This window comes from Nelumbo lutea, chromosome 3, assembly GCF_056320005.1.
Source record: "Nelumbo lutea isolate HS-2025 chromosome 3, American lotus-T2T, whole genome shotgun sequence".
NCBI lineage: Eukaryota > Viridiplantae > Streptophyta > Magnoliopsida > Proteales > Nelumbonaceae > Nelumbo > Nelumbo lutea.
The window spans coordinates 15,096,336-15,110,352 of record NC_142686.1 but is presented as its reverse complement, the minus strand read 5'-3'; positions in this window follow the sequence as shown (position 1 = coordinate 15,110,352).

Here is a 14,017-nt window from a genome sequence, read left to right as displayed (position 1 = left end):
GTACACTCCTCTACTCTCACGGCACACCAGCGTGCGTCTGTGTTTTTATTGGAAAATTTATGTTTTGACTTATATTTTCCGTCTTCTGTTGGTGGACAAAATTACCCCTGTATTAATGATGGGTAGTCCTGAAATTTCTACTGCATCTCCATCACTTATGCTTTTTTTTATTCTATCTCGTTTGCACTCTAGCTAGAGCTGAATGAATGATTTCCTTTTCGTCTCATGATGTTTCGATGATGTGGCTGAAAAATATATTCTACTTATAAGATGACTGATGCGCGATGACTTAATAGCAGATCTGAACCAAAACACGGATCCACATGACACGTGTTTATAACAAGAGTATAAATAAGAAATCGGATTCGGTCTTCACTCCTCGCAAAACCATCCTCTCACGATTGCAGCTGTATTGGGAACATCTGCCTTTGAGAAAAACAAACAAGTATCGAGATATTTTAAATGCACTGATGCAAAAGGCTGTAATGACGGTGTGAACGATGGTTCTGTGAGGATCAAATCCAAACTCGGTAAAAGTGGGCCATTCTAATTGAAGGGTAACGTAGTTCTACTCAATCACTCTTAGGTTTACTCTATTTCTAGCTAGCCCTTCACCTTAGCAGAATGATTTGGTTTTCAATGATTATATCTTGGAATTGGGATTTGCGCCTCACAGCCACATTCCACTTTCTATTGTGAATATTTCGCATGAATAATAAATACAAACATGGGAGATGTTTCTGATGTGCGGTCAAAACATACTGTAACGTTGGTGTGAGGCATGTGCTATGTGAAGAACAGATCCAGACTATGTATCTTGTATCTCATGTTAATTTTGCTGTAGTTAAAGAGAGAATGACAATTTCTATCCTATCTGGTAGGTATATCATATATGTTTTTATTCAAATGGCGGGGTCGTGTTTTTGATTGAAAGACAGCTTTTGGTGTTGGATGAATGGGTTTTGGGGTTGTACATTCCATATGGGTACATGTACCACTATGTTACGATATTAAAGCCTAACCCTCATCGACCTTACAGTTGGAAAGAATATGAATTTAATTTATTAGGTATTAAATTTAATAATATTTTGAATTTTATATGAAATATAATTGATAGTTTATATATTGTTACATATAATTGAAAATTTTTATATTTATTCATGTTATTTTATTTATTTATTATTTATATATAAAAAATAAATAATAGAAATTTAAGAGCTAACTTTGGCTGTTGGGGCTCAACAGCATAGGCTGTTAAGACAGTTTCAGGGCTGAGCACCTTCTGGACAATTCACCTATTCATGCCCATAGTTTGGTTTTTAGTAAAAAAAAAATTAAAATGTAATTACTAATTTATCCAATTCTCATAGTAACATGGCGTTTTTAGAAATTCTCTCAACATCATACTGTTGGCATGATGTTGGTCCCCAACAACTAAAGTTTTTCCAGAAGTTAGATACAGATTTTAAATATAATCCACCGTAATCTTAAATACGACGAAAATGAAAATTGGAAAGGGTTTTGCGTTTTCGTTTCGAAGGGTTTAGTGAGGTTGATAGACTTTAAAATTTACAAAACCCTCTTCGAATCTGCACTAAGGCCCATATAAGATGAGCGGTGACGTTGACTTAATGTTGCAGCTGGACCTATTTTAAGAGCTTCTTTAACACTCACCCCACATGGCCACATGAAGTGTTTGTAAAAGGGAGTTAAATAAAGAGGGCCATGGCGCCATGCTCAGGCCCATATTCCACGTGTTGAGACATTGAGACGTCGTCGTCCTTTTAAGGATGGTAACGTAGTTATCGTGAATATGAGAGGGCAGTATAGAACTTTCGAAGGTTTGGCTTTTAGTCCAGATGGAGCAATCTAGGTTAGCAGAATGCAGAAACAGTGTCAGAGTCCACTTGTAAGCAAAACGTGCATATGTGTATATGTATTGCTGGAGGAAGTGTCGAGTGGTGGCATCTGCCTGCCATGATAATCCATTTCCGTTATCACCAGCTGTGGCCTGTAGCCTATAGCGAGTCTGCGCCTATCTTAGCTGCTAGCTACTGCAGGAGTACAGTGTACAGACTAACAAGTAATAGAATCTTTCTTTCTTTTCCTCTTCTTCTTCTAAATTTTGATAGGCGACTAAACAATATAAAATCTGATGTACAGAGTACAGACTAGTCACGGGCTTGAGGCTTTATTACGAGGCAAAGATTCTTCTTTACAAGACAAGCTCGTAACCTCATCCAAACGAGCCCCGATCTGCTGACAATACATTGTTGATTATGTTCATCCAGTCGTACATCAGGAATATAAATGATATAAAACATAATTAATATTTGTAATAGGCAGTTAGGTGAATGTAACCAGCAATGCATTATGATCATAGATCCAAACTTCATCCAAATGGCTATGTTGGACTCCAGTCTAGGGTTAGGGTTTCAAATGGATGGGATCCCATTCAAAATTTGATTTGTTAATATTCAAAATCTTATCCGTAATACATTAGACTCCGAAGATATTAGATATTCAATAACAATAATAAATTCTATTAAAAATAATCAAATATTATATTTTACTGATAAACGACTTTGATATCGAATAAATGGAAGATAACTTGTGAAAAGTTGGAGTAAAAACAGATCATTCAAATCGATTTTACTGAAAGATGCAAATAAAAAGTATATAGGCATTTCTGGTTAAAGCAAATCAAATATGTTCTTGTTGGATATACAAGGTGGATCCATATTTGATCCTATTATAGGCTACCTGACCTAACTGAATTTTGGTCCAAGTTGGGTTGAGATTTTCAGAAATTGAATTGATAAAACCAGTTAACACTGGAATAAATCCTTTTTTCCTAAAGTGCTGATTGCAGGATTTGATTCCATGCCAACACCGGAACAAATCAGCTTATACACCATCGAGTGATGTTTCAGTTGGTTAATCCAAGATTTTTTCTTTCTCTCTTTCTTTCTTTCTTTCTTTCTTTCTTTCTTTCTTTTTTTTTTTTTTTTTTTTTTTTTAAATGGTGTATGATTGTATTACCATAGATGTAACCCATTAATAATAGCAAAAATTTGGAGAAGTATTATTATGATGGTGAAATCTATTAGTATATTTTAAAACAAAGATGACCGTGCCATATGGCCTCTACTTTCTCCTTTACTCCAAATCTATAATTCTAGAGGATTTCCATTATTCCCTTTCCAAGTCTCACAAGTTGCCAAATCAACAACTTTTTCTCCATGTATTTTTTGTTACTCTTCTAACCTTTTAATTTTTATGCTTATAGAATACATGTCTCATACATGTAGATCCAAATTTTAGAAAATGCACCTCTTATGCATGTTTTTCTACCTCTTCTCATCAACATACCTATTCAATTAGCGCTTCCATTGTCCCCATCAACAATCCAGCAGGTACAATGTCTAGGATCAAGAAGTAGAGACAGACTGGTAATATCAAATTTCCATGATTCTTTTTCTTGCCAGTCTTTTTATGGATCAGAGTCGACAGACATCAATTTCTATAGTATGGTGTAATGGGTTTTCTTTTCTTTGTTCTAAGAAAAGGTTTTTCAAAACCTCATGGGTTTCACTTGAAAAGAAGATTTGGGTTGCGTTTTGCAAAAGAATGGAAGCCAAAGGAGAGATGAGGTGAGTTCATATCATTTACTTCCTTAATTGAATGGGTTGAATCACCTCATCCGTGTTCATCACCTGAGTTAGAAAGGTGTCCATTTGCGAGGTTTAACATTGTATATCTTATCTCTCTCTGTCAACTATTTATAATTTGGTTTTTATTTTTCCTGAGAAGGTGTTAAGAGACGGCTCTCGAATTTGTGAGGAAAAGACATGATAGATTCGTTTGTTTGGTTGTATAAAACTGTTAGAAAACAACATAATTTTTCTGTCCATAATTTTCTCTGGTTGTCATAATAGTTTTAAATTTTAATGGCTCTTATTTAGCAACATTTGCATTACAGGAGATTCAAGATCGATTGTGTATGACAAGACTTGATGGACAGCTACCTCATAACTCTAATTGCAAATAATGAATATGTCCTTGAAGGATTTGAAATCTCACTCATCTCCTTTTGTAATCTATTTAAACCTCAATTCAATTCCGATTAATATATGAAGTTTTAATCAATTAAATGCCAGTAATATTGCCTTCTTTTTCCTGTGCTGATCACTAATAGATACATGTTCAAGCAATGAAAAGATATCTTTAGCACAAAAATCCAAACAAGAAAGCTACAACTTAGGATCCAGATCCCTCCCAACATAAATCATGAGACCTTGAAGAAGGTCATGCTCGTAGTTATTTAAGAGGAACGCATATGGAGATGCGCACTACCTATTTAGGTGGGTTTCTTGACATTCCCATTCTCTTCATTATGACTTACCATTTGTGCAAACTAAGTCTCCGTTGCTTTTCAATGAGTTATTTATCCGAGTAAATGCATTTACCTAGGTAAGTGTTTCACATGAAAGACTTATCCGAAAATGTATATTTACTCATGTTCTTTTTATTTTCCATATAAATAAGACAACGTCCATTTTAATCATAAAAAAGAATATGAATTTTTTAATCAACAGGAATCAAAATCCCAATGACCAACATTCCCCCTCTCAAAATCCAGAAAAAAAATGCCCCCTAAATGGTTTTGCTTCAAACTTTTTGGGTATAGAGAAAATTGAGAAAAATTGTTTGACATGGTTGCTTTGTTTTTCATTACTTATAGAACATTTGTTGGAGAGAGGAAACTAATGCCCACAATTAAAGAAGAGGTCGAGATGCGACAACTTTCTGACGCTTGTTGTCATGGATCAGTTTGTTCCTAGTTTAGGCTGAAGCAAGGGAATCCATTGGAAATTCAAATTTATACATCAGATATCAAGAATGTTTCTGTTGACGTTTGGTGTGTCTAAGTAATTCAACAGCCTCAATTACACCACCAAAACTGCTACATTTATCTTTTGGTATGAATGTTGTAACAGTCTCAATTACACCACCAAAATTACTACATTTATCTTTTGGTATTAATGTTGTAACAGTCACAATTACACCATCAAAAAACTGCTACATTTATCTTTTGAGATGAATGTTGTAACAGTCACAATTACACCACAAAAAACTGCTACACTTATTGTGACTTCTCCACTTCCCTATTTTCTTCCGTAAAAGGGGTGCCTCCTAGGAGTAGTATGTGTATGGAGAGAGAGCATTAGAAAGCTGAAAAGATTGAGAGAACTTCATCACCATCTTCTGACAAGATTTACTCCTACTCTGTTTGGATCGTTCTTCTTCTTCTCTGTTGCCATTAAGGGTTTCTCTCACACCAGCTCAAAGCAGTCATCTATGCCATTTTTTAGTGCTTCAGGGCTTTGTTAAAGGCATTTCGGCGCTAATAAGGTGGTCAGTTTGTAGTTCTCTCATCAAGGACATGAATAAACATGTTTTTCTTTCTTCTCTCGTGGATGTAGGTCTCTTTGACCGAACCACGTAAATCTGGTGCCATCTTTACCTTTCTTTTGCTCTTATTATTTGCTTTATAATTCACATATTCCTCAATTATTTTTTCTTGTTTGCCATACTAATTAATCGGTAATTCAGAGTTTAATCCTAACAAATTAGTATCAGAGCATTGTTTTGGGATTATTTACCAATTAATTTTGTTACTAATGGCATCAATGAAGTTTGACATTGAGAAGTTTGATAGATTTGTGAATTTTGGTCTATGGAAGATCAAGATGAGAGCAATTCTGATTCAGAGCGGCTTGGAGAAAGCCTTGGCAGGGCAAAAGAAAAAGCATGAATCCATGTCTGATGAAAAGTGGGAGGAGATTGATATGAAAGCCATGTCGGCTATTCATTTGTGCTTATCGAACGAGGTTCTTCATGAAGTTGCTAAAGAAACCTCTACAGCAAAATTGTGGCTCAAGTTAGAGTCACTCTATATGACAAAGAGCGTGACCAATTGGCTTCTGCTGAAAAACAGACTTAAGGACCTTCGTCTTCGGGAAGGTAACTCGATTAAAACCCACATTGATGAGTTCTTCTCGATTGTCATGGATCTACAAAATATTGATGTTGTAATTGATGATGAAGATCTGGCTATCACTCTTTTATGTTCTTTACCTGGATCATATAAGCATTTTAGAGAGACTTATTGTATGGGTGTGAGGAGATTACAGTTGAAGATGTAAAGAATGCATTGTTACAACGCGAACTGATTGATAATCAACTGACCAATAACCCAAGTAACTCTATAGCCGAGGGTCTCATTGTTCGTGGCAGGCCACCTGAAAGAAGTGGCAGCAGTAAGACAAAGGGTCAGTCTAAGTCAAAGCATCGTAATTTGACTTGCAACTATTGCAAAAAGAAAGGTCATGTTAAGGCTGAATGCTTCAAGTTGCAAAATAAGTAGAAACATCAGGCAAGTGGTGACACAAAGAAAGATCCTCATGCCGAAGCAAGTGTTGCGGCAGATGAGTCAGAGAATGATCTTCTGCTAATTGCAGATGCAGTTGCAAAGAAGGGTTCAAAATGGATTATGGACTCTGGATGTTCTTACCACATGTGTCCTGAAAAAAGTGCATTCTCCACATATGAAAATTTTGATGGTGAAGTTGTTTTGATGGGCAACAACGCAGCTTGCAAGGTTGTCGGTAAAGGGACCATCCGGGTGTGTATGCATGATGGTATTGTGAGGACATTAAATGAAGTCTGCCATGTTCCTGATCTAAAGAAGAATTTGATTTCTTTGGGTACACTCGACTCTAGGGGTTACAGATATTCAGCTGAAGGTGGAGTTCTTAAGGTAACCAAAGGTGCTTTGGTAGTTATAAAAGCTAACAAGGTTGGTAGATTATATGTATTGTAGGGAAGTACTGTGATAGAATCTTCTGCTTTGGTCTCGTCATCTATGTCCGAGGAAGATCTTACAAAGATGTAGCATATGAGGCTCGGACATATGAGCGAGAAAGGGATGACTTCTTTGAGCAAGCGGGGCTTACTTTGTGGGCATGTCATAGGTACTCTTGAATTTTGTGAACATTGTATGTTTGGTAAACACAAAAATGTTAGCTTTGCCAAAGGGATACATAGGACCAAAGGTACACTTGATTACATCCATTCAGATTTATGGTGCCCTTCTCGTGTTTCTTCGAAGGGTGGAACAAATTATCTTCTGTCATTCATCGATAATTTCTCTAGAAAGGTATGGGTGTATTTTCTCAAAAATAAAAATGATGTGTTTGAAGTCTTCTTGCAGTGGAAAACTATGATCGAGAAACAGATAGGAAGGCAGATTAAAAGGTTGGGGACTGATAATGGGCTTGAGTTTTGTGAGTCTGACTTTACAAATTATTGTTTGAAGGAAGGTATCATTAGACACCGCACCTGTGTTGGTCGACCACAACAGAACGGTGTGGCAGAGCGGATGAACCACACACTCTAGGAAAGGGCTTGTTGCATGTTGTCCAATGCAAGTTTGGATAAGTCCTTTTGGGCCAAGGCAGTTTCCATGGCAGCATATTTGGTGAACCGATCTCCGCATTCAGCTCTCGAGGCTAAGACTCCATTTGAGATTTGGTCAGGTACTCTTGTTGACTATTCATCTTTATGAATATTTGGTTGTCCTACTTATACTCATGTTAACAATGGAAAGTCAGAACCTAGAGCCAAAAATGTATTTTCGTGGGCTATAGCTCTAGTGTAAAGGGTTACAAGTTGTATAGTCCTTCAAGCAAGAAAATTATTATTAGTCGTGATGTTATATTTGATGAATCACACATGTTATCTCCAAGGAAGGAGGATTCTGTTGCTGGTGATTCAGGTACATCACAGGATGACCGGATGTAGGTGGAGGTGGAGCCCAGTCCATCTTCACAGCCTTCTTAGTCTATTTCAGATGAACCAATCACATCGAATGATATTCAGTTCAGTCAGGAGTCGCATACTATTGCCAAAGATAGACCGAGGTGACAGATAAGACCACCAAGCAGATTTGATGATTATGTGTCTTATGCATTGACCGTCATTTGTGAGGTAGATAGCACTACCAATCCAATCACTTACAATGAAGCCATATCCAGTCCAGACAGTGGTAAGTGGTTAATTGCCATGGAAGTGGAGATTGCATCCCTCAAAAAGAATGGCACATGGGAGCTTGTATCACCACCACCAAAGAAGAAAATTGTTGGGTGCAAGTGGGTCTACAAGACTAAGGAGGGTATTCCTGGTGTTGAGGATGCTCGACACAAAGCAATGTTAGTGGCATAGGGTTTCAGTCAAGTTGCAAGTATTGACTATACCGAAGTCTTCTCCCCTGTTGTTAAACATTATTCTATTCGTACCTTGCTTGCTTTAGTAGCTATGCATGACATGGAATTAGAGCAGTTAGATGTTAAAATTGCATTCTTGCATGGTGATTTGAAAGAAAAGATTTATATGAAACAACCAGATGGTTTTGTTGTAGAAGGATAGGAAGACCATGTTTGCTTGTTGAAGAAATCTCTGGATGGCCTTAAGCAGTCTCCAAGGCAGTGATATAAGTGCTTTGACGCTTTTATGACTTCTAGCGGTTATTCCAAGAGTGTCTTTGATAGTTGTGTTTATTTCAGGAAGCTCTCTAATGATTTCTTCATTTATCTGTTATTATATGTTGATGACATGCTCATTGCTTCTAAGAATAAGTCTGAAATTGTGAAGTTGAAGTCTCTTTTGAACAATGAGTTCGAGATGAAGAATCTGGGTCCAGCGAAGAAATTTCTAGGTATGGAGATTATTCGTGATCGTGAGAACGGGAAACTATTTCTCAGTCAGCAGAACTATATTGAGAAAGTTCTTGATCGTTTTGGCATGTCAGATGCCAAACTTGTCTCCACTCCTCTAGTAGCTCACTTCAAATTATCGGCGAAATAGTCACCAAAGTCTAATGAGGAGAAGGTCTATATGGCTCGTGTGCCTTACTCTAGTGGTGTTGGTAGCATCATGTATGCTATGGTATGCTCGCGTCCAGATATTGCTCAGGCAGTCAGTGTTGTGAGCCGTTATATGTTCTATCCGGGGAAGGCCCATTGGGAAGCCATGAAGTGGATCCTTAGGTATTTGAGAGGTACATCTAATTTCTGCCTTGAGTTTGGAAGATCCACAAAGAAGCTTGTCAGTTATTGTGATTCTGATTATACTGGAGATCTTGATCGGAGGAGATCTCTCATTGGCTATTGTTTCACTTTGAGGAGTACCTCTATTAGCTGGAAAGCTTCACTTCGGTCAACTGTTGCTTTGTCTACGACTGAAGCGGAGTATATGGTTGTGGTTGATGCCGCTAAGGAAGCTTTATGGTTACGAAATATAGTTGGTGAACTCACAAGTAAACAGGAGGCTACAGTGATTTATTGTGACAGTCAGAGTGCCATACATTTGACTCATGACCAGATATTTCATGAGAGGACCAAGCACATTGATGTGCGTTATCACTTTGTTCGTGATATTGTTGAGGATGGTCGTTTTTTGCTCAACAAAATAGCTTCCGCTGAGAATCCTGTTGATATGTTGACAAAGCCATTACCATCATCCAAGTTCGATGCTTGCATCGACTTGATGGGTCTTGTCTCATTTGATGTTCGATGCCCTTGGGGCATTTGGAGAGGGAGATTTGCTGTTTGAATTATCACCAAGGTGGAGATTGTTGACGTTTGGTGTGGCTAAGTAATTCAATAACCTCAATTACACCACCAAAACTGCTATTTTTATCTTTTGGTATGAATGTTGTAACAGTCACAATTATACCACAAAAAACTGCTACATTTATCTTTTGAGATGAATGTTGTAATAGTCACAATTACACCACCAAAAACTATACACTTATTGTGACTTCTCCACTTCCCTATTTTCTTCTATAAAAGGGGTGCCTCCTAGGGGTAGTATGTGTATGGAGAGAGAGCATTAGAAGGCTGAAAAGACTGGGAGAACTTCATCACCATCTTCTGACAATATCTGCTCCTACTCTGCTTGGATCACTCTTCTTCTTCTCTGGTGCCATTAAGGGTTTCTCTCACGCCAGTTCAAAGCAGTCATCTATGCCCTTTTTTGAGTGCTTCAAGGCTTTGTTAAAGGCATTTCGGCACTAGTAAGGTGGTCAGTTTGTAGTTCTCTCATCAAAGACATGAATAAACATGTTTTTCTTTTTTCCCCGTGGATGTAGGTCTCTTTGACAGAACCACGTAAATCTGGTGTCATCTTTACCTTTCTTTTGATCTTATTATTTGCTTTATAATTCACAGATTCCTCAATTATTTTTTATTGTTTGCCATACTAATTAATCAGTAATTCAAAGTTTAATCCTAACAATTTCTAATGTTTGTTTTGTAAATTAAAAAGAGAAAAATGATTATTGGTGCTACCCTGTCATATAAATGTGATTGTAATTGTTTTCTTAATTTTTCATGCATACCTCTTTCTTTGAATTTCTAGGTTGCAACTGTGTTCAACAAATATCAATTAAGCAAGGTCCCCGCTAAATTCCATTGTATTTTCATTTGTTTATTTTTTCCTACTCTTAAACTGATGCCGAATTTGCACAATAACAATTTGTGGTTGAAAGATATTGGTTTTCATTGGTTTTTTACTATTGTATTTTGATTTTGAAAGGAAAAACCCAAGAAAGATTAAATCAGTGTTTGGAACTGTGGGCATTTATTCAACAAGTGCCGCCACATAGGCACCACTTCAACATTGTGCCCATCGTGCGAATCTATATGCATAGAGACTTGCAAAAATAGGCATCTATTTATGTGCACACCTACCCTTGAGGGAAGCTTCACTTTAGCGCTTCCCCCAATAAGTAGCCAAATTTCACTGTTTTTTTATCTAATGCCTAGTGACGCCTAATAATGTCTAATTGTCAATAAACGATTTTATTATTACTTTTAAACGTTCTTGGGTCCGGTGTGTTGTCATTTTTAATGCTATTGCTGGTTTTCAGAAGTGTCTATGCCATCGAATGATTGATTGTTAGTCACCAATAATAACCACAATGGAGGTATAGGACTATAGGTTTCGTTGCCAAAAAAAATGGAGGTATATGTCTGTATAAAGTTACTAATGGGCGAAGAAGATGAAATGGTGGGTGTCAACTTGACATGTACCTATTTAGTATTTACAAATTTAGGTAAGAGAAAGTTAATCACCTTAAACATAGATACGTGGGTCCTTTTATTTATTTATTGTGAAAACATGTCAGTTAAGCCATATGACACTACAATCTCATACATAATTTACTTTTGGTGTTAACTATAATATGAATGTCAATACATGCATCCTCCAACAAATAAAAGGAAAAAAAAAACATTTGTTATACCACGAGTGCCTTTTTGATAAATTAGAAAATTTAAACTCTAAAATTAACACAAATTTATCTGATAATACATGATGTAACCGTTTCTGATCATATACCATTTTTTGTGATGTATAAATTTTTTTGGCTAAGTACCTCGTTATTTGACCCGGTGGTGACGTGCCTTGGTGATGAGCTACTTGGTGGCGAACTCCCCGGTGGAGAACTGCCTGGTGGCGAACTCCCTGGTGGAGAGCTACTTGGTGACAAACTGCTTGGTGGTGAACTCCCTGGTGGAGAATTGCCCGATGGCGAGCTCCCTGGTGGAGAGCTACTTGGTGGCGAACTGCATAGTGGTGAACTGCCTGGTGGCGAGCTCCCTGGTGGCGAACTGCCTGGTGGCAAGCTCCCTGGTGGCGAACTGCCCGGTGGCGAGCTCCCTGGTGGCGAACTGCCCGGTGGCGAGCTCCCTAGTGGCAAACTCCCTGGTGGACTCGTCATTTGACCTGCTCCTAGGCGGCCTGCAACTTAGAGGATGGTGGAGCTCCCTGATGTAGCGCAACCCGATTACCCTCTGCATTAGGTGATTTCCTCTCCTTTGTAGGTGGCGAGAGCTGAGGGACCTACGAGAACTGAATCAGATGACCCAGGGGTATTTTCCCGGCGGGGACTATTCGATGCTTAAGTTAGCATTCTGATTACAGAGAGCTTGGAGAGAAATGAGAGAGCTAGAGAGCAAGGGTTACCATCCTTTTCTTTTTCCCTCCCCTTGGCTTTGGGGGTCGGAGTCCTTATATAGTGGTGTCCTCGCGAGTTAGGTGGGTGAAAAGTCTTCAAATGGTAAGACTCGTCATATCCCATCGAAACCGGGGTACAGTGGTGAACTCCTTGAGGTTGTTAGACTGGCGCTTGTGTCAGGTGGCCAGGTCGGTGCCTAGGCCAGGTTGTCAGGTCGGCGCCTGTGTCAGTCGACTGGACGGTGTCTGGGGCAGGTTGTTAGGTCGGGCGTCTGTGTCAGTCGGCGGGTTGGTGTTTGGGCTAGGTTGTCAGGTCGGCGCCTGTGTCAGTCGACGGGTTGGTGTCTGGGCCAGGTTGTCAGGCAGGAGATCTTCCTGCGATACGCCAAACTACTCTTCTGTACCGAGCTACCCTACAAGTGGTGAGCTGCCCAAGGGAGCTATGCCGAGCTTCCTGTCTCCTTGGTGGTGAGCTCCTTAGAGAGCTGCCTAGCTCCTTGGTGAGCTCTTTGGTAAGCTACCGAGCTCCTTGGCGAGCTCCTTGGTGAGTTACCGAGCTCGCGGGGTATGCCGTTATGGTTCATCGGTAGGCCTTATGGGTTGCCAGGTCAGCCAAGTCAGATCATGTGCCAGGCTGATCCGGCCAGGTCGCGTGCAAGCCGCGCCAGGCTGGCCAGACCGGTGCCTGGGTGGAACACCAACTTGGTAAATTGTTGCCTGAGTGTCGCCTAATTGTCACAAGGTACCACATGTCACAATTTCACTGAAGGGCCAAATCTACCCTCATCAATACATGTTACATAATTCCAAAAAATGATTAGGTTAGATTTAACCTTGTCTATGCATCTTACGGGTCACAATTCACAAGTAGTATATATTTGAAAAACAAAAGCGGAAAACGGAACATTTGGATTGTTCCCACTGAATGGGACGCATAACATTATTCAATAATAAAAACCCACATGGCGTATTGCCCACAATTACTCAACATGGCAATACAGAAGTACAGAACCCAAGGCGAGTATCCACAATTGCTCATAGTCCTAGTTATGTGATTTTAATTTTTAATGACACAAAAATAGAATCATTTCACAAAAACAAAATTGGGTCTTTGTCATGGCTAACTCAACCCGACCTAATAATGAAAACTGAATTATTTGGGATGGGTTAGGGTTACATATTATATTCTAAGATCAGGTTGGGTTAGGGTTTGGCTTAGGTTACTTGGGTATGAAGTTGATGTACCGTTACGTTGAGATGGACTTGGCTTGCCCAAATTACATTCCCAAAACTAGGTGGAATTCCCGCCTTCACCCTCGTTACCTTCTAACCATGGCTTGATAATTACTGAGTTAGGGCCTTTATGTACTGCTATTCAAGTATTTGAGCCCTTTAGACCTGGCAATCCGTGGTCCCTTCCTCTACTAAACTGATTGGATGAGTAGGAAAAAAAAATCTAATAAAGTATAGTGGAATTAACTGCCAATGAGAGTTTAGAGATAGGAAAGTAAGTAATGTTGAGAAGCAAAAAACGCTAAAGAGATAAAAAAATAAGAAGACAAAGGGTGTTTTTAGTATAGACAAATATAGACAAGCATAACTGAACCATGTATTAGCAGCCCCATCTTGTGCAGTGATGTAATTTCTCGAAGCTTGATAAGTCAAAATTTATTAATCAACTGCTCATAGTACAATCATTGCCAATACAAGAGTAAAATTTGGACCACCCAATAATACTTTATCATGGTCTACCAAATGGATTATGGATCATGTGATGCTTGTATGTATTATTTGGACCACCCAATAATACTTAATCGGCCTATATCGATATATTTTTTTAATTTAATTTATTTATTTGAAAACCGCTTTAAAAGTGTTAGTTTAAGCCCAATTATCCTCTGAACCAATGGCTGCTGATCCAATACAACTCTTAAAA